This window comes from Anarhichas minor, unplaced genomic scaffold (assembly GCF_050575085.1).
Source record: "Anarhichas minor isolate MPS153535 unplaced genomic scaffold, ASM5057508v1 ptg000017l, whole genome shotgun sequence".
Lineage (NCBI taxonomy): Eukaryota > Metazoa > Chordata > Actinopteri > Perciformes > Anarhichadidae > Anarhichas > Anarhichas minor.
Genome location: NW_027466463.1, coordinates 198,316 through 224,584, shown reverse-complemented (window position 1 = coordinate 224,584; position 26,269 = coordinate 198,316).

Below are 26,269 nucleotides of genomic sequence, written 5' to 3'. Positions count from 1 at the left end.
CTAAAAAAGATTCAAACATTCTAAAAGGATTCAAACATTCTAAAAACGATTCAAACATTCTAAAAACGATTCAAACATTCTAAAAAATTCTAAAAAAGATTCAAACATTCTAAAAGGATTCAAACATTCTAAAAACGATTCAATCATTCTAAAAACGATTCAAACATTCTAAAAAAGATTCAAACATTCTAAAAACGATTCAAACATTCTAAAAAAGATTCAAACATTCTAAAAACGATTCAAACATTCTAAAAAATTCTAAAAAAGATTCAAACATTCTAAAAGGATTCAAACATTCTAAAAAATTCTAAAAAAGATTCAAACATTCTAAAACGATTCAAACATTCTAAAAACGATTCAAACATTCTAAAAAAGATTCAAACATTCTAAAAAAGATTCAAACATTCTAAAAACGATTAAATCATTCTAAAAACGATTCAAACATTCTAAAAAGATTCAAACATTCTAAAAACGATTCAAACATTCTAAAAAGATTCAAACATTCTAAAAACGATTCAAACATTCTCAAAAGATTCAAACATTCTAAAAACGATTCAAACATTCTAAAAAATTCTAAAAACGATTCAAACATTCTAAAAAGATTCAAACATTCTAAAAACGATTCAAACATTCTAAAAAATTCTAAAAACGATTCAAACATTCTAAAAAGATTCAAACATTCTAAAAAGATTCAAACATTCTAAAAACGATTCAAACATTCTAAAAACGATTCAAACATTCTAAAAACGATTCAAACATTCTAAAAGGATTCAAACATTCTAAAAAAGATTCAAACATTCTAAAAACGATTCAAACATTCTAAAAAAGATTCAAACATTCTAAAAACGATTCAAACATTCTAAAAGGATTCAAACATTCTAAAAACGATTCAAACATTCTAAAAACGATTCAAACATTCTAAAAAATTCTAAAAAAGATTCAAACATTCTAAAAAAGATTCAAACATTCTAAAAAAGATTCAAACATTCTAAAAACGATTAAATCATTCTAAAAACGATTCAAACATTCTAAAAAAGATTCAAACATTCTAAAAAAGATTCAAACATTCTAAAAACGATTAAATCATTCTAAAAACGATTCAAACATTCTAAAACGATTCAAACATTCTAAAAACGATTCAAACATTCTAAAAAAGATTCAAACATTCTAAAAGGATTCAAACATTCTAAAAGGATTCAAACATTCTAAAAACGATTCAAACATTCTAAAAAATTCTAAAAAAGATTCAAACATTCTAAAACGATTCAAACATTCTAAAAAATTCTAAAAAAGATTCAAACATTCTAAAAGGATTCAAACATTCTAAAAACGATTCAAACATTCTAAAAACGATTCAAACATTCTAAAAAATTCTAAAAAAGATTCAAACATTCTAAAAGGATTCAAACATTCTAAAAACGATTCAAACATTCTAAAAACGATTCAAACATTCTAAAAAATTCTAAAAAAGATTCAAACATTCTAAAAAAGATTCAAACATTCTAAAAAAGATTCAAACATTCTAAAAACGATTAAATCATTCTAAAAACGATTCAAACATTCTAAAACGATTCAAACATTCTAAAAACGATTCAAACATTCTAAAAAAGATTCAAACATTCTAAAAGGATTCAAACATTCTAAAAGGATTCAAACATTCTAAAAACGATTCAAACATTCTAAAAAATTCTAAAAAAGATTCAAACATTCTAAAACGATTCAAACATTCTAAAAACGATTCAAACATTCTAAAAAAGATTCAAACATTCTAAAAAAGATTCAAACATTCTAAAAACGATTCAAACATTCTAAAAAGATTCAAACATTCTAAAAACGATTCAAACATTCTAAAAAGATTCAAACATTCTAAAAACGATTCAAACATTCTAAAAAATTCTAAAAACGATTCAAACATTCTAAAAAGATTCAAACATTCTAAAAACGATTCAAACATTCTAAAAACGATTCAAACATTCTAAAAACGATTCAAACATTCTAAAAACGATTCAAACATTCTAAAAACGATTCAAACATTCTAAAAAGATTCAAACATTCTAAAAACGATTCAAACATTCTAAAAACGATTCAAACATTCTAAAAAAGATTCAAACATTCTAAAAGGATTCAAACATTCTAAAAAGATCAAACATTCTAAAAACGATTCAAACATTCTAAAAACGATTCAAACATTCTAAAAACGATTCAAACATTCTAAAAACGATTCAAGCATTCTAAAAACGATTCAAACATTCTAAAAACGATTCAAACATTCTAAAAACGATTCAAACATTCTAAAAAAGATTCAAACATTCTAAAAGGATTCAAACATTCTAAAAACGATTCAAACATTCTAAAAACGATTCAAACATTCTAAAAAATTCTAAAAAAGATTCAAACATTCTAAAAGGATTCAAACATTCTAAAAACGATTCAATCATTCTAAAAACGATTCAAACATTCTAAAAACGATTCAAACATTCTAAAAAATTCTAAAAACGATTCAAACATTCTAAAAAGATTCAAACATTCTAAAAGGATTCAAACATTCTAAAAAAGATTCAAACATTCTAAAAACGATTCAAACATTCTAAAAAGATCAAACATTCTAATAAGATCAAACATTCTAAAAACGATTCAAACATTCTAAAAGGATTCAAACATTCTAAAAAAGATTCAAACATTCTAAAAACGATTCAAACATTCTAAAAACGATTCAAACATTCTAAAAACGATTCAAACATTCTAAAAACGATTCAAACATTCAAAAACGATTCAAACATTCTAAAAAAGATTCAAACATTCTAAAAAATTCTAAAAAAGATTCAAACATTCTAAAAACGATTCAAACATTCTAAAAAAGATTCAAACATTCAAAAACGATTCAAACATTCTAAAAAAGATTCAAACATTCTAGAAAATTCTAAAAAAGATTCAAACATTCTAAAAAATTCTAAAAACGATTCAAACATTCTAAAAGGATTCAAACATTCTAAAAACGATTCAAACATTCTAAAAAAGTCTAAAAACGATTCAAACATTATAAAAAAGTTCAAACATTCTAAAAGGATTCAAACATTCTAAAAACGATTCAAACATTCTAAAAACGATTCAAACATTCTAAAAAATTCTAAAAAAGATTCAAACATTCTAAAAGGATTCAAACATTCTTAAAACGATTCAAACATTCTAAAAACGATTCAAACATTCTTAAAACGATTCAAACATTCTAAAAACGATTCAAACATTCTAAAAACGATTCAAACATTCTAAAAACGATTCAAACATTCTAAAAAAGTTCAAACATTCTAAAAACGATTCAAACATTCTAAAGAATTCTAAAAAAGATTCAAACATTCTAAAAACGATTCAAACATTCTAAAAAGGATTCAAACATTCTAAAAAGGATTCAAACATTCTAAAAACGATTCAAACATTCTAAAAACGATTCAAACATTCTAAAAACGATTCAAACATTCTAAAAAAGTTCAAACATTCTAAAAACGATTCAAACATTCTAAAGAATTCTAAAAAAGATTCAAATATTCTAAAAACGATTCAAACATTCTAAAAACGATTCAAACATTCTAAAAACGATTCAAACATTCTAAAAAATTCTAAAAAAGATTCAAACATTCTAAAAACGATTCAAACATTCTAAAAAAGATTCAAACATTCTAAAAGGATTCAAACATTCTAAAACCGATTCAAACATTCTAAAAACGATTCAAACATTCTAAAAGGATTCAAACATTCTAAAAAAGATTCAAACATTCTAAAAACGATTCAAACATTCTAAAAAGATCAAACATTCTAAAAACGATTCAAACATTCTAAAAACGATTCAAACATTCTAAAGAATTCTAAAAAAAATTCAAACATTCTAAAAACGATTCAAACATTCTAAAAACGATTCAAACATTCTAAAAAGGATTCAAACATTCTAAAAAGGATTCAAACATTCTAAAAACGATTCAAACATTCTAAAAACGATTCAAACATTCTAAAAATGATTCAAACATTCTAAAAAATTCTAAAAACGATTCAAACATTCTAAAAACGATTCAAACATTCTAAAAACGATTCAAACATTCTAAAAATGATTCAAACATTCTAAAAAATTCTAAAAAAGATTCAAACATTCTAAAAACGATTCAAAAATTCTAAAAAAGATCAAACATTCTAAAAACGATTCAAACATTCTAAAAGGATTCAAACATTCTAAAAAAGATTCAAACATTCTAAAAACGATTCAAACATTCTAAAAAGATCAAACATTCTAAAAAGATCAAACATTCTGAAAACGATTCAAACATTCTAAAAACGATTCAAACATTCAAAAACGATTCAAACATTCTAAAAAAGATTCAAACATTCTAAAAAATTCTAAAAAAGATTCAAACATTCTAAAAACGATTCAAACATTCAAAAACGATTCAAACATTCTAAAAAATTCTAAAAACGATTCAAACATTCTAAAAAATTCTAAAAACGATTCAAACATTCTAAAAGGATTCAAACATTCTAAAAACGATTCAAACATTCTAAAAAAGTCTAAAAACGATTCAAACATTCTAAAAACGATTCAAACATTCTAAAAAAGTTCAAACATTCTAAAAGGATTCAAACATTCTAAAAAAGATTCAAACATTCTAAAAAATTCTAAAAAAGATTCAAACATTCTAAAAAATTCTAAAAACGATTCAAACATTCTAAAAGGATTCAAACATTCTAAAAACGATTCAAACATTCTAAAAAAGTCTAAAAACGATTCAAACATTATAAAAAAGTTCAAACATTCTAAAAGGATTCAAACATTCTAAAAACGATTCAAACATTCTAAAAACGATTCAAACATTCTAAAAAATTCTAAAAAAGATTCAAACATTCTAAAAGGATTCAAACATTCTTAAAACGATTCAAACATTCTAAAAACGATTCAAACATTCTTAAAACGATTCAAACATTCTAAAAACGATTCAAACATTCTAAAAACGATTCAAACATTCTAAAAACGATTCAAACATTCTAAAAAAGTTCAAACATTCTAAAAACGATTCAAACATTCTAAAGAATTCTAAAAAAGATTCAAACATTCTAAAAACGATTCAAACATTCTAAAAAGGATTCAAACATTCTAAAAAGGATTCAAACATTCTAAAAACGATTCAAACATTCTAAAAACGATTCAAACATTCTAAAAACGATTCAAACATTCTAAAAAAGTTCAAACATTCTAAAAACGATTCAAACATTCTAAAGAATTCTAAAAAAGATTCAAATATTCTAAAAACGATTCAAACATTCTAAAAACGATTCAAACATTCTAAAAACGATTCAAACATTCTAAAAAATTCTAAAAAAGATTCAAACATTCTAAAAACGATTCAAACATTCTAAAAAAGATTCAAACATTCTAAAAGGATTCAAACATTCTAAAACCGATTCAAACATTCTAAAAACGATTCAAACATTCTAAAAGGATTCAAACATTCTAAAAAAGATTCAAACATTCTAAAAACGATTCAAACATTCTAAAAACGATTCAAACATTCTAAAGAATTCTAAAAAAAATTCAAACATTCTAAAAACGATTCAAACATTCTAAAAACGATTCAAACATTCTAAAAAGGATTCAAACATTCTAAAAAGGATTCAAACATTCTAAAAACGATTCAAACATTCTAAAAACGATTCAAACATTCTAAAAATGATTCAAACATTCTAAAAAATTCTAAAAACGATTCAAACATTCTAAAAACGATTCAAACATTCTAAAAACGATTCAAACATTCTAAAAATGATTCAAACATTCTAAAAAATTCTAAAAAAGATTCAAACATTCTAAAAACGATTCAAAAATTCTAAAAAAGATCAAACATTCTAAAAACGATTCAAACATTCTAAAAGGATTCAAACATTCTAAAAAAGATTCAAACATTCTAAAAACGATTCAAACATTCTAAAAAGATCAAACATTCTAAAAAGATCAAACATTCTGAAAACGATTCAAACATTCTAAAAACGATTCAAACATTCAAAAACGATTCAAACATTCTAAAAACGATTCAAACATTCAAAAACGATTCAAACATTCTAAAAAAGATTCAAACATTCTAAAAAATTCTAAAAAAGATTCAAACATTCTAAAAACGATTCAAACATTCAAAAACGATTCAAACATTCTAAAAAATTCTAAAAACGATTCAAACATTCTAAAAAATTCTAAAAACGATTCAAACATTCTAAAAGGATTCAAACATTCTAAAAACGATTCAAACATTCTAAAAAAGTCTAAAAACGATTCAAACATTCTAAAAACGATTCAAACATTCTAAAAAAGTTCAAACATTCTAAAAGGATTCAAACATTCTAAAAACGATTCAAACATTCTAAAAACGATTCAAACATTCTAAAAAATTCTAAAAAAGATTCAAACATTCTAAAAGGATTCAAACATTCTTAAAACGATTCAAACATTCTAAAAAGATCAAACATTCAAAAACGATTCAAACATTCTAAAAAGATCAAACATTCTAAAAACGATTCAAACATTCTAAAAACGATTCAAACATTCAAAAACGATTCAAACATTCTAAAAACGATTCAAACATTCAAAAACGATTCAAACATTCTAAAAAAGATTCAAACATTCTAAAAAAGATTCAAACATTCTAAAAAATTCTAAAAAAGATTCAAACATTCTAAAAACGATTCAAACATTCTAAAAACGATTCAAACATTCAAAAACGATTCAAACATTCTAAAAAAGATTCAAACATTCTAAAAAATTCTAAAAAAGATTCAAACATTCTAAAAACGATTCAAACATTCTAAAAAATTCTAAAAACGATTCAAACATTCTAAAAGGATTCAAACATTCTAAAAACGATTCAAACATTCTAAAAAAGTCTAAAAAAGATTCAAACATTCTAAAAGGATTCAAACATTCTAAAAACGATTCAAACATTCTAAAAACGATTCAAACATTCTAAAAACGATTCAAACATTCTAAAAAAGTCTAAAAAAGATTCAAACATTCTAAAAGGATTCAAACATTCTTAAAACGATTCAAACATTCTAAAAACGATTCAAACATTCTTAAAACGATTCAAACATTCTAAAAACGATTCAAACATTCTAAAAACGATTCAAACATTCTAAAAACGATTCAAACATTCTAAAAAGATTCAAACATTCTAAAAATGATTCAAACATTCTAAAAACGATTCAAACATTCTAAAAAAGTCTAAAAACGATTCAAACATTCTAAAAACGATTCAAACATTCTAAAAAAGTTCAAACATTCTAAAAGGATTCAAACATTCTAAAAACGATTCAAACATTCTAAAAATGATTCAAACATTCTAAAAACGATTCAAACATTCTAAAAAATTCTAAAAAAGATTCAAACATTCTAAAAGGATTCAAACATTCTTAAAACGATTCAAACATTCTAAAAACGATTCAAACATTCTAAAAAGATTCAAACATTCTAAAAAATTCTAAAAACGATTCAAACATTCTAAAAAAGTTCAAACATTCTAAAAAGATTCAAACATTCTAAAATGATTCAAACATTCTAAAAAAGATTCAAACATTCTAAAAAATTCTAAAAAAGATTCAAACATTCTAAAAAAGATTCAAACATTCTAAAAACGATTCAAACATTCTAAAAAGATCAAACATTCTAAAAAGATCAAACATTCTGAAAACGATTCAAACATTCTAAAAACGATTCAAACATTCAAAAACGATTCAAACATTCTAAAAACGATTCAAACATTCAAAAACGATTCAAACATTCTAAAAAAGATTCAAACATTCTAAAAAATTCTAAAAAAGATTCAAACATTCTAAAAACGATTCAAACATTCAAAAATGATTCAAACATTCTAAAAAATTCTAAAAACGATTCAAACATTCTAAAAAATTCTAAAAACGATTCAAACATTCTAAAAGGATTCAAACATTCTAAAAACGATTCAAACATTCTAAAAAAGTCTAAAAACGATTCAAACATTCTAAAAACGATTCAAACATTCTAAAAAAGTTCAAACATTCTAAAAGGATTCAAACATTCTAAAAACGATTCAAACATTCTAAAAAATTCTAAAAAAGATTCAAACATTCTAAAAGGATTCAAACATTCTAAAAAGATCAAACATTCTAAAAAGATCAAACATTCTAAAAAGATCAAACATTCTAAAAACGATTCAAACATTCTAAAAGGATTCAAACATTCTAAAAAAGATTCAAACATTCAAAAACGATTCAAACATTCTAAAAAGATCAAACATTCTAAAAACGATTCAAACATTCTAAAAACGATTCAAACATTCAAAAACGATTCAAACATTCTAAAAACGATTCAAACATTCAAAAAAAGTCTAAAAACGATTCAAACATTCTAAAAGGATTCAAACATTCTTAAAACGATTCAAACATTCTAAAAACGATTCAAACATTCTTAAAACGATTCAAACATTCTAAAAACGATTCAAACATTCTAAAAACGATTCAAACATTCTAAAAACGATTCAAACATTCTAAAAAGATTCAAACATTCTAAAAACGATTCAAACATTCAAAAACGATTCAAACATTCTAAAAAAGATTCAAACATTCTAAAAAATTCTAAAAAAGATTCAAACATTCTAAAAACGATTCAAACATTCAAAAACGATTCAAACATTCTAAAAAATTCTAAAAACGATTCAAACATTCTAAAAACGATTCAAACATTCAAAAACGATTCAAACATTCTAAAAAATTCTAAAAACGATTCAAACATTCTAAAAAATTCTAAAAACGATTCAAACATTCTAAAAGGATTCAAACATTCTAAAAACGATTCAAACATTCTAAAAAAGTCTAAAAACGATTCAAACATTCTAAAAACGATTCAAACATTCTAAAAAAGTTCAAACATTCTAAAAGGATTCAAACATTCTAAAAACGATTCAAACATTCTAAAAAATTCTAAAAAAGATTCAAACATTCTAAAAGGATTCAAACATTCTTAAAACGATTCAAACATTCTAAAAAGATCAAAGATTCTAAAAAGATCAAACATTCTAAAAAGATCAAACATTCTAAAAAGATCAAACATTCTGAAAACGATTCAAACATTCTAAAAACGATTCAAACATTCAAAAACGATTCAAACATTCTAAAAACGATTCAAACATTCAAAAACGATTCAAACATTCTAAAAAAGATTCAAACATTCTAAAAAATTCTAAAAAAGATTCAAACATTCTAAAAACGATTCAAACATTCAAAAACGATTCAAACATTCTAAAAAATTCTAAAAACGATTCAAACATTCTAAAAAATTCTAAAAACGATTCAAACATTCTAAAAGGATTCAAACATTCTAAAAACGATTCAAACATTCTAAAAAAGTCTAAAAACGATTCAAACATTCTAAAAACGATTCAAACATTCTAAAAAAGTTCAAACATTCTAAAAGGATTCAAACATTCTAAAAAATTCTAAAAAAGATTCAAACATTCTAAAAGGATTCAAACATTCTTAAAACGATTCAAACATTCTAAAAAGATCAAACATTCTAAAAAGATCAAACATTCTAAAAAGATCAAACATTCTAAAAACGATTCAAACATTCTAAAAGGATTCAAACATTCTAAAAAAGATTCAAACATTCAAAAACGATTCAAACATTCTAAAAAGATCAAACATTCTAAAAACGATTCAAACATTCTAAAAACGATTCAAACATTCAAAAACGATTCAAACATTCTAAAAACGATTCAAACATTCAAAAAAAGTCTAAAAACGATTCAAACATTCTAAAAGGATTCAAACATTCTTAAAACGATTCAAACATTCTAAAAACGATTCAAACATTCTTAAAACGATTCAAACATTCTAAAAACGATTCAAACATTCTAAAAACGATTCAAACATTCTAAAAACGATTCAAACATTCTAAAAAGATTCAAACATTCTAAAAACGATTCAAACATTCAAAAACGATTCAAACATTCTAAAAAAGATTCAAACATTCTAAAAAATTCTAAAAAAGATTCAAACATTCTAAAAACGATTCAAACATTCAAAAACGATTCAAACATTCTAAAAAATTCTAAAAACGATTCAAACATTCTAAAAACGATTCAAACATTCAAAAACGATTCAAACATTCTAAAAAATTCTAAAAACGATTCAAACATTCTAAAAAATTCTAAAAACGATTCAAACATTCTAAAAGGATTCAAACATTCTAAAAACGATTCAAACATTCTAAAAAAGTCTAAAAACGATTCAAACATTCTAAAAACGATTCAAACATTCTAAAAAAGTTCAAACATTCTAAAAGGATTCAAACATTCTAAAAACGATTCAAACATTCTAAAAAATTCTAAAAAAGATTCAAACATTCTAAAAGGATTCAAACATTCTTAAAACGATTCAAACATTCTAAAAAGATCAAACATTCTAAAAAGATCAAACATTCTAAAAAGATCAAACATTCTAAAAACGATTCAAACATTCTAAAAGGATTCAAACATTCTAAAAAAGATTCAAACATTCAAAAACGATTCAAACATTCTAAAAAGATCAAACATTCTAAAAACGATTCAAACATTCTAAAAACGATTCAAACATTCAAAAACGATTCAAACATTCTAAAAACGATTCAAACATTCAAAAAAAGTCTAAAAACGATTCAAACATTCTAAAAGGATTCAAACATTCTTAAAACGATTCAAACATTCTAAAAACGATTCAAACATTCTTAAAACGATTCAAACATTCTAAAAACGATTCAAACATTCTAAAAACGATTCAAACATTCTAAAAACGATTCAAACATTCTAAAAAGATTCAAACATTCTAAAAACGATTCAAACATTCTAAAAAAGATTCAAACATTCTAAAAACGATTCAAACATTCAAAAACGATTCAAACATTCTAAAAAATTCTAAAAACGATTCAAACATTCTAAAAAATTCTAAAAACGATTCAAACATTCTAAAAGGATTCAAACATTCTAAAAACGATTCAAACATTCTAAAAAAGTTCAAACATTCTAAAAGGATTCAAACATTCTAAAAACGATTCAAACATTCTAAAAAATTCTAAAAAAGATTCAAACATTCTAAAAGGATTCAAACATTCTTAAAACGATTCAAACATTCTAAAAAGATCAAACATTCTAAAAAGATCAAACATTCTAAAAAGATCAAACATTCTAAAAACGATTCAAACATTCTAAAAGGATTCAAACATTCTAAAAAAGATTCAAACATTCAAAAACGATTCAAACATTCTAAAAAGATCAAACATTCTAAAAACGATTCAAACATTCTAAAAACGATTCAAACATTCAAAAACGATTCAAACATTCTAAAAACGATTCAAACATTCAAAAAAAGTCTAAAAACGATTCAAACATTCTAAAAGGATTCAAACATTCTTAAAACGATTCAAACATTCTAAAAACGATTCAAACATTCTTAAAACGATTCAAACATTCTAAAAACGATTCAAACATTCTAAAAACGATTCAAACATTCTAAAAACGATTCAAACATTCTAAAAAGATTCAAACATTCTAAAAACGATTCAAACATTCAAAAACGATTCAAACATTCTAAAAAATTCTAAAAACGATTCAAACATTCTAAAAAATTCTAAAAACGATTCAAACATTCTAAAAGGATTCAAACATTCTAAAAACGATTCAAACATTCTAAAAAAGTCTAAAAACGATTCAAACATTCTAAAAACGATTCAAACATTCTAAAAAAGTTCAAACATTCTAAAAGGATTCAAACATTCTAAAAACGATTCAAACATTCTAAAAACGATTCAAACATTCTAAAAAATTCTAAAAAAGATTCAAACATTCTAAAAGGATTCAAACATTCTTAAAACGATTCAAACATTCTAAAAAGATCAAACATTCTAAAAAGATCAAACATTCTAAAAAGATCAAACATTCTAAAAACGATTCAAACATTCTAAAAGGATTCAAACATTCTAAAAAAGATTCAAACATTCAAAAACGATTCAAACATTCTAAAAAGATCAAACATTCTAAAAACGATTCAAACATTCTAAAAACGATTCAAACATTCAAAAACGATTCAAACATTCTAAAAACGATTCAAACATTCAAAAACGATTCAAACATTCTAAAAAAGATTCAAACATTCTAAAAACGATTCAAACATTCTAAAAGGATTCAAACATTCTAAAAACGATTCAAACATTCTAAAAAATTCTAAAAAAGATTCAAACATTCTAAAAGGATTCAAACATTCTTAAAACGATTCAAACATTCTAAAAAGATCAAACATTCTAAAAAGATCAAACATTCTAAAAAGATCAAACATTCTAAAAACGATTCAAACATTCTAAAAGGATTCAAACATTCTAAAAAAGATTCAAACATTCAAAAACGATTCAAACATTCTAAAAAGATCAAACATTCTAAAAACGATTCAAACATTCTAAAAACGATTCAAACATTCAAAAACGATTCAAACATTCTAAAAACGATTCAAACATTCAAAAAAAGTCTAAAAACGATTCAAACATTCTAAAAGGATTCAAACATTCTTAAAACGATTCAAACATTCTAAAAACGATTCAAACATTCTTAAAACGATTCAAACATTCTAAAAACGATTCAAACATTCTAAAAACGATTCAAACATTCTAAAAACGATTCAAACATTCTAAAAAGATTCAAACATTCTAAAAACGATTCAAACATTCAAAAACGATTCAAACATTCTAAAAAAGATTCAAACATTCTAAAAAATTCTAAAAAAGATTCAAACATTCTAAAAACGATTCAAACATTCTAAAAACGATTCAAACATTCAAAAACGATTCAAACATTCTAAAAAATTCTAAAAACGATTCAAACATTCTAAAAAATTCTAAAAACGATTCAAACATTCTAAAAGGATTCAAACATTCTAAAAACGATTCAAACATTCTAAAAAAGTCTAAAAACGATTCAAACATTCTAAAAACGATTCAAACATTCTAAAAAAGTTCAAACATTCTAAAAGGATTCAAACATTCTAAAAACGATTCAAACATTCTAAAAAATTCTAAAAAAGATTCAAACATTCTAAAAGGATTCAAACATTCTTAAAACGATTCAAACATTCTAAAAAGATCAAACATTCTAAAAAGATCAAACATTCTAAAAAGATCAAACATTCTAAAAACGATTCAAACATTCTAAAAGGATTCAAACATTCTAAAAAAGATTCAAACATTCAAAAACGATTCAAACATTCTAAAAAGATCAAACATTCTAAAAACGATTCAAACATTCTAAAAACGATTCAAACATTCAAAAACGATTCAAACATTCTAAAAACGATTCAAACATTCAAAAAAAGTCTAAAAACGATTCAAACATTCTAAAAGGATTCAAACATTCTTAAAACGATTCAAACATTCTAAAAACGATTCAAACATTCTTAAAACGATTCAAACATTCTAAAAGGATTCAAACATTCTTAAAACGATTCAAACATTCTAAAAACGATTCAAACATTCTTAAAACGATTCAAACATTCTAAAAACGATTCAAACATTCTAAAAACGATTCAAACATTCTAAAAACGATTCAAACATTCTAAAAAGATTCAAACATTCTAAAAACGATTCAAACATTCTAAAAAAGATTCAAACATTCTAAAAACGATTCAAACATTCAAAAACGATTCAAACATTCTAAAAAATTCTAAAAACGATTCAAACATTCTAAAAAATTCTAAAAACGATTCAAACATTCTAAAAGGATTCAAACATTCTAAAAACGATTCAAACATTCTAAAAAAGTCTAAAAACGATTCAAACATTCTAAAAACGATTCAAACATTCTAAAAAAGTTCAAACATTCTAAAAGGATTCAAACATTCTAAAAACGATTCAAACATTCTAAAAAATTCTAAAAAAGATTCAAACATTCTAAAAGGATTCAAACATTCTTAAAACGATTCAAACATTCTAAAAAGATCAAACATTCTAAAAAGATCAAACATTCTAAAAAGATCAAACATTCTAAAAACGATTCAAACATTCTAAAAACGATTCAAACATTCTAAAAACGATTCAAACATTCTAAAAAGATTCAAACATTCTAAAAACGATTCAAACATTCAAAAACGATTCAAACATTCTAAAAAATTCTAAAAACGATTCAAACATTCTAAAAAATTCTAAAAACGATTCAAACATTCTAAAAGGATTCAAACATTCTAAAAACGATTCAAACATTCTAAAAAAGTCTAAAAACGATTCAAACATTCTAAAAACGATTCAAACATTCTAAAAAAGTTCAAACATTCTAAAAGGATTCAAACATTCTAAAAACGATTCAAACATTCTAAAAACGATTCAAACATTCTAAAAAATTCTAAAAAAGATTCAAACATTCTAAAAGGATTCAAACATTCTTAAAACGATTCAAACATTCTAAAAAGATCAAACATTCTAAAAAGATCAAACATTCTAAAAAGATCAAACATTCTAAAAACGATTCAAACATTCTAAAAGGATTCAAACATTCTAAAAAAGATTCAAACATTCAAAAACGATTCAAACATTCTAAAAAGATCAAACATTCTAAAAACGATTCAAACATTCTAAAAACGATTCAAACATTCAAAAACGATTCAAACATTCTAAAAACGATTCAAACATTCAAAAACGATTCAAACATTCTAAAAAAGATTCAAACATTCTAAAAAAGATTCAAACATTCTAAAAAATTCTAAAAAAGATTCAAACATTCTAAAAACGATTCAAACATTCTAAAAACGATTCAAACATTCAAAAACGATTCAAACATTCTAAAAAAGATTCAAACATTCTAAAAAATTCTAAAAAAGATTCAAACATTCTAAAAGGATTCAAACATTCTAAAAAAGTTCAAACATTCTAAAAGGATTCAAACATTCTAAAAACGATTCAAACATTCTAAAAACGATTCAAACATTCTAAAAAATTCTAAAAAAGATTCAAACATTCTAAAAGGATTCAAACATTCTTAAAACGATTCAAACATTCTTAAAACGATTCAAACATTCTAAAAACGATTCAAACATTCTAAAAACGATTCAAACATTCTAAAAACGATTCAAACATTCTAAAAAGATTCAAACATTCTAAAAATGATTCAAACATTCTAAAAACGATTCAAACATTCTAAAAAAGTCTAAAAACGATTCAAACATTCTAAAAACGATTCAAACATTCTAAAAAAGTCTAAAAACGATTCAAACATTCTAAAAACGATTCAAACATTCTAAAAAAGTTCAAACATTCTAAAAGGATTCAAACATTCTAAAAACGATTCAAACATTCTAAAAAGATTCAAACATTCTAAAAAATTCTAAAAAAGATTCAAACATTCTAAAAACGATTCAAACATTCTAAAAAGATTCAAACATTCTAAAAATGATTCAAACATTCTAAAAACGATTCAAACATTCTAAAAAAGTCTAAAAACGATTCAAACATTCTAAAAACGATTCAAACATTCTAAAAAAGTTCAAACATTCTAAAAGGATTCAAACATTCTAAAAACGATTCAAACATTCTAAAAAGATTCAAACATTCTAAAAACGATTCAAACATTCTAAAAAAGATTCAAACATTCTAAAAAATTCTAAAAAAGATTCAAACATTCTAAAAACGATTCAAACATTCTAAAAAATTCTAAAAACGATTCAAACATTCTAAAAGGATTCAAACATTCTAAAAACGATTCAAACATTCTAAAAGGATTCAAACATTCTTAAAACGATTCAAACATTCTAAAAAATTCTAAAAAAGATTCAAACATTCTACAAATGTTTCTAAATCTTTTTAGAATGTTTGAATAGTTTTTAGAATGTTTGAATCGTTTTTAGAATGTTTGAATCGTTTTTAGAATGTTTGAATCTTTTTTAGAATATTTGAATCTTTTTAGAATGTTTGAATCGTTTTTAGAATGTTTGAATCTTTTTTAGAATGTTTGAATCTTTTTTATACACACACTACACATGTACACACATATACACGTATACACACACTACACATGTACACACATATACACGTATACACACACTACACATGTACACACATATACATGTATACACACACTACACATGTACACACATATACACACATTACACATGTACACGTATACACACATTACACATGTACACATATATACGTATACACACACTACACATGTACACACATATATACGTATACACACACTACACATGTACACACATATACACACACTACACATGTACACACATATACATGTATACACACACTACACATGTACACACATATACACGTATACACACATTACACATGTACACACATATACACGTATACACACTACACATGTACACACATATATACACACATTACACATGTACACACATATACATGTATACACACACTACACATGTACACACATATACACGTATACACACATTACACATGTACACACATATACACGTATACACACTACACATGTACACACATATATACACACATTACACATGTACACACATATACATGTATACACACACTACACATGTACACACATATACACGTATACACACACTACACATGTACACACATATACACACACTACACATGTACACACATATACACACATTACACATGTACACACATATACACGTATACACACATTACACATGTACACACATATACACGTATACACACATTACACATGTACACACATATACACACATTACACATGTACACACATATACACGTATACACACATTACACATGTACACACATATACACGTATACACACATTATACACGTATACACACACTCCACATGTACACACATATACACACATTACACATGTACACACATATACACGTATACACACACTACACATATACACACATATACACGTATACACACTACACATGTACACACATATATACACACATTACACATGTACACACATATACATGTATACACACACTACACATGTACACACATATACACGTATACACACATTACACATGTACACACATATACACGTATACACACTACACATGTACACACATATATACACACATTACACATGTACACACATATACATGTATACACACACTACACATGTACACACATATACACGTATACACACACTACACATGTACACACATATACACACACTACACATGTACACACATATACACACATTACACATGTACACACATATACACGTATACACACATTACACATGTACACACATATACACGTATACACACATTACACATGTACACGTATACACACATTACACATGTACATATATACACGTATACACACATTATACACGTATACACACACTCCACATGTACACACATATACACACATTACACATGTACACACATATACACGTATACACACACTACACATATACACACATATACACGTATACACACACTACACATGTACACACATATACACACATTACACATGTACACACATATACACGTATACACACATTACACATGTACACACATATACACGTATACACACTACACATGTACACACATATATACACACACTACACATGTACACACATATACACACACTACACATGTACACACATATACACACATTACACATGTACACACATATACACGTATACACACATTACACATGTACACACATATACACGTATACACACATTACACATGTACACGTATACACACATTACACATGTACATATATACACGTATACACACATTATACACGTATACACACACTCCACATGTACACACATATACACACATTACACATGTACACACATATACACGTATACACACACTACACATATACACACATATACACGTATACACACACTACACATGTACACACATATACACACATTACACATGTACACACATATACACGTATACACACATTACACATGTACACACATATACACGTATACACACATTACACATGTACACGTATACACACATTACACATGTACATATATACACGTATACACACATTATACACGTATACACACACTCCACATGTACACACATATACACACATTACACATGTACACACATATACACACATTACACATGTACACACATTTACACGTATACACACATTACACATGTACACGTATACACACATTACACATGTACACATATACACGTATACACACATTACACATGTGCACACATACACGTATACACACATTACACATGTACACACATATACACACACTACACATGTACACACGTATACACACATTACACATGTACACACATATACACGTATACACACATTACACATGTACACACATATACACGTATACACACTACACATCTACACACATATATACACACATTACACATGTACACACATATACACGTATACACACACTACACATGTACACACATATACACGTATACACATACTACACATGTACACACATATACACACATTACACATGTACACACATATACACGTATACACACATTACACATGTACACACATATACACGTATACACACATTACACATGTACACACATATACACACACTACACATGTACACACGTATACACACATCACACATGTACACACATATACACGTATACACACATTACACATGTACACACATATACACGTATACACACTACACATGTACACACATATATACACACATTACACATGTACACACATATACACGTATACACACACTACACATATACACACATATACACGTATACACACACTACACATGTACACACATATACACACATTACACATGTACACACATATACACGTATACACACATTACACATGTACACACATATACACGTATACACACATTACACATGTACACGTATACACACATTACACATGTACATATATACACGTATACACACATTATACACGTATACACACACTCCACATGTACACACATATACACACATTACACATGTACACACATATACACACATTACACATGTACACACATTTACACGTATACACACATTACACATGTACACGTATACACACATTACACATGTACACACATATACACGTATACACACATTACACATGTGCACACATACACGTATACACACATTACACATGTACACACATATACACGTATACACACATTACACATGTACACGTATACACACATTACATATGTAGACACATATATACGTATACACACACTACACATGTACACACATATACACACATTACCCATGTACACACATATACACACATTACACATGTACACACATTTACACGTATACACACATTACACATGTACACACATATACACGTATACACACATTACACATATACACGTATACACACATTACACATGTACACGTATACACACATTACACATATACACACATTACACATGTACACACATACACACATTACACATGTACACACATATACACACATTACACATGTACACACATATACACGTATACACACATTACACATGTACACACATATACACACACTACACATGTACACACATATACACACATTACACATGTACACACATATACTCGTATACACACATTACACATGTACACACATATACACGTATACACACACTACACTTGTACACACATATATACATATACACACATTACACATGTACACACATATACACGTATACACACTACACAAGTACACACATATATACATATACACACATTACACATGTACACACATATACACGTATACACACACTACACATATACACACATATATACGTATACACACATTACACATGTACACACATACACATATTACACATGTACATATATACACGTATACACACATTACACACATATACAGGTATACACACACTCCACATGTACACACATATACACACATTACACATGTACACATACACACATTACACATGTACACACATATACACGTATACACACATTACACATGTACACACATATACACACACTACACATGTACACACATATACACACATTACACATGTACATATATACACGTATACACACATTACACACATCTACACGTATACACACACTCCACATGTACACACATATACACACATTACACATGTACACACATACACACATTACACATGTACACACATATACACGTATACACACATTACACATGTACACACATATACACACACTACACATGTACACACATATACACACATTACACATGTACACACATATACACGTATACACACATTACACATGTACACACATATACACGTATACACACTACACATGTACACACATATATACACACATTACACATGTACACACATATACACGTATACACACACTACACATGTACACACATATACACGTATACACACACTACACATGTACACACATATACACACATTACACATGTACACACATATACACGTATACACACATTACACATGTACACACATATACACGTATACACACATTACACATGTACACGTATACACACATTACACATGTACACACATATACACGTATACACACACTACACATGTACACACATATACACACATTACACATGTACACACATATACACGTATACACACATTACACATGTACACACATATACACGTATACACACATTACACATGTACACGTATACACACATTACACATGTACATATATACACGTATACACACACTCCACATGTACACACATATACACACATTACACATGTACACACATATACACGTATACACACATTACACATGTACACACATATACACACACTACACATGTACACACGTATACACACATTACACATGTACACACATATACACGTATACACACATTACACATGTACACACATATACACGTATACACACTACACATGTACACACATATATACACACATTACACATGTACACACATATACACGTATACACACACTACACATGTACACACATATACACGTATACACACACTACACATGTACACACATATACACACATTACACATGTACACACATATACACGTATACACACATTACACATGTACACACATATACACGTATACACACATTACACATGTACACGTATACACACATTACACATGTACATATATACACGTATACACACATTATACACGTATACACACACTCCACATGTACACACATATACACACATTACACATGTACACACATATACACGTATACACACATTACACATGTACACGTATACACACATTACACATGTACATATATACACGTATACATACATTATACACGTATACACACACTCCACATGTACACACATATACACACATTACACATGTACACACATATACACGTATACACACATTACACATGTACACACATATACACACACTACACATGTACACACATATACACACATTACACGTGTACACACATATACACGTATACACACATTACACATGTACACACAAATACACGTATACACACACTACACATGTACACACATATATACATATACACACATTACACATGTACACACATATACACGTATACACACTACACAAGTACACACACATACACGTTTACACACATTACACATGTACACACATACACACATTACACATGTACATATATACACGTATACACACTACACATGTACACACATATATACACACATTACACATGTACACACATATACATGTATACACACACTACACATGTACACACATATACACGTATACACACACTACACATGTACACACATATACACATATACACACACTACACATGTACACACATATACACGTATACACACACTACACATGTACACACATATACACGTATACACACAATACACATGTACACACATATACACACATTACACATGTACACACATATACACGTATACACACATTACACATGTACACACATATACACATATACACACATTACACATGTACACGTATACACACATTACACATGTACACACATATACACGTATACACACATTACACATGTACACGTATACACACATTACACATGTACACACATATACACGTATACACACATTACACATGTACACACATATACACACATTACACATGTACACACATATATACGTATACACACATTACACATGTACACACATATACACGTATACACACATTACACATGTACACACATATACACGTATACACACATTACACATATACACGTATACACACATTACACATGTACACGTATACACACATTACACATTTACACACATTACACATGTACACACATACACACATTACACATGTACACACATATACACACATTACACATGTACACACATACACACATTACACATATACACGTATACACACATTACACATGTACACACATATACATGTATACACACATTATACACGTATACACACACTCCACATGTACACACATATACACACATTACACATGTACACACATATACACACACTACACATGTACACACATATACACACATTACACATGTACACACATATACACGTATACACACATTACACATGTACACACATATACACGTATACACACACTACACATGTACACACATATATACATATACACACACTACTCATGTACACACATATACACACATTACACATGTACACACATATACACGTATACACACACTACACAAGTACACACATACACACATTACACATGTACATATATACACGTATAAACACATTACACACATATACACGTATACACACACTCCACATGTACACACATATACACACATTACACGTGTACAGACATACACACATTACACATGTACACACATATACACGTATACACACATTACACATGTACACACATATACACACACTACACATGTACACACATATACACACATTACACATGTACACACATATACACGTATACACACATTACACATGTACACACATATACACGTATACACACATTACACATGTACACACATATACACGTATACACACACTACACAAGTACACACATACACACATTACACATGTACACACATATACACGTATACACACACTACACAAGTACACACATACACACATTACACATGTACATATATACACGTATAAACACATTACACACATATACACGTATACACACACTCCACATGTACACACATATACACACATTACACGTGTACAGACATACACACATTACACATGTACACACATATACACGTATACACACATTACACATGTACACACATATACACACACTACACATGTACACACATATACACACATTACACATGTACACACATATACACGTATACACACATTACACATGTACACACATATACACGTATACACACATTACACATGTACACACATATACACGTATACACACACTACACAAGTACACACATACACACATTACACATGTACATATATACACGTATAAACACATTACACACATATACACGTATACACACACTCCACATGTACACACATATACACACATTACACGTGTACAGACATACACACATTACACATGTACACACATATACACGTATACACACATTACACATGTACACACATATACACACACTACACATGTACACACATATACACACACTACACATGTACACACATATATACACACATTACACATGTACACACATATACATGTATACACACACTACACATGTACACACATATACACGTATACACACACTACACATGTACACACATATACACATATACACACATTACACATGTACACACATACACACATTACACATGTACACACATATACACACATTACACATGTACACACATACACACATTAAACATATACACGTATACACACATTACACATGTACACACATATACATGTATACACACACTAAACATGTACACACATATACACGTATACACACACTACACATGTACACACATATACACACATTACACATGTACACACATATACACGTATACACACATTACACATGTACACACATATACACGTATACACACATTACACATGTACACGTATACACACATTACACATGTACATATATACACGTATACACACATTATACACGTATACACACACTCCACATGTACACACATATACACACATTACACATGTACACACATATACACACACTACACATGTACACACATATACACACATTACACATGTACACACATATACACGTATACACACATTACACATGTACACACATATACACGTATACACACACTACACATGTACACACATATATACATATACACACACTACTCATGTACACACATATACACACATTACACATGTACACACATATACACGTATACACACATTACACATGTACACACATATACACGTATACACACATTACACATGTACACGTATACACACATTACACATGTACACACATATACACGTATACACACATTACACATGTACACACATATACACGTATACACACACTACACATGTACACACATATACACGTATACACACACTACACATGTACACACATATACATGTATACACACACTACACATGTACACACATATACATGTATACACACACTCCACATGTACACACATATACACACATTACACGTGTACACACATATACATGTATACACACACTCCACATGTACACACATATACACACATTACACGTGTACACACATACACACATTACACATGTACACACATATACATGTATACACACATTACACATGTACACACATATACACACACTACACATGTACACACATATACACACATTACACATGTACACACATATACACGTATACACACATTACACATGTACACACATATACACGTATACACACATTACACATGTACACACATATACACGTATACACACATTACACATGTACACACATATACACGTATACACATGTACACACATATATACACACATTACACATGTACACACATATACATGTATACACACACTACACATGTACACACATATACACGTATACACACATTACACATGTACACACATGTACACGTATACACACACTACACATGTACACACATATACACACACTACACATGTACACACATATACACACATTACACATGTACACACATATACACGTATACACACATTACACATGTACACACATATACACGTATACACACATTACACATGTACACACATATACACGTATACACATGTACACACATATATACACACATTACACATGTACACACATATACATGTATACACACACTACACATGTACACACATATACACGTATACACACATTACACATGTACACACATGTACACGTATACACACACTACACATGTACACACATATACACACATTACACATGTACACACATATACACGTATACACACTACACAAGTACACACACATACACGTATACACACATTACACATGTACACACATATACACGTATACACACTACACAAGTACACACACATACACGTATACACACATTACACATGTACACACATACACACATTACACATGTACATATATACACGTATAAACACATTACACACATATACACGTATACACACACTCCACATGTACACACATATACACACATTACACGTGTACACGTATACACACATTACACATGTACACACATATACACGTATACACACTACATATGTACACACATATATACACACATTACACATGTACACACATATACATGTATACACACACTACACATGTACACACATATACACGTATACACACACTACACATGTACACACATATACACATATACACACACTACACATGTACACACATATACACACATTACACATGTACACACATATACACGTATACACACATTACACATGTACACACATATACACGTATACACACTACACAAGTACACACATACACGTATACACACATTACACATGTACACACATACACACATTACACATGTACATATATACACGTATACACACATTACACACATATACACGTATACACACACTCCACATGTACACACATATACACACATTACACGTGTACACACATGCACACATTACACATGTACACACATATACACGTATACACACATTACACATGTACACACATATACACACACTACACATGTACACACATATACACACATTGCACATGTACACACATATACACGTATACACACATTACACATGTACACACATATACACGTATACACACATTACACATGTACACACA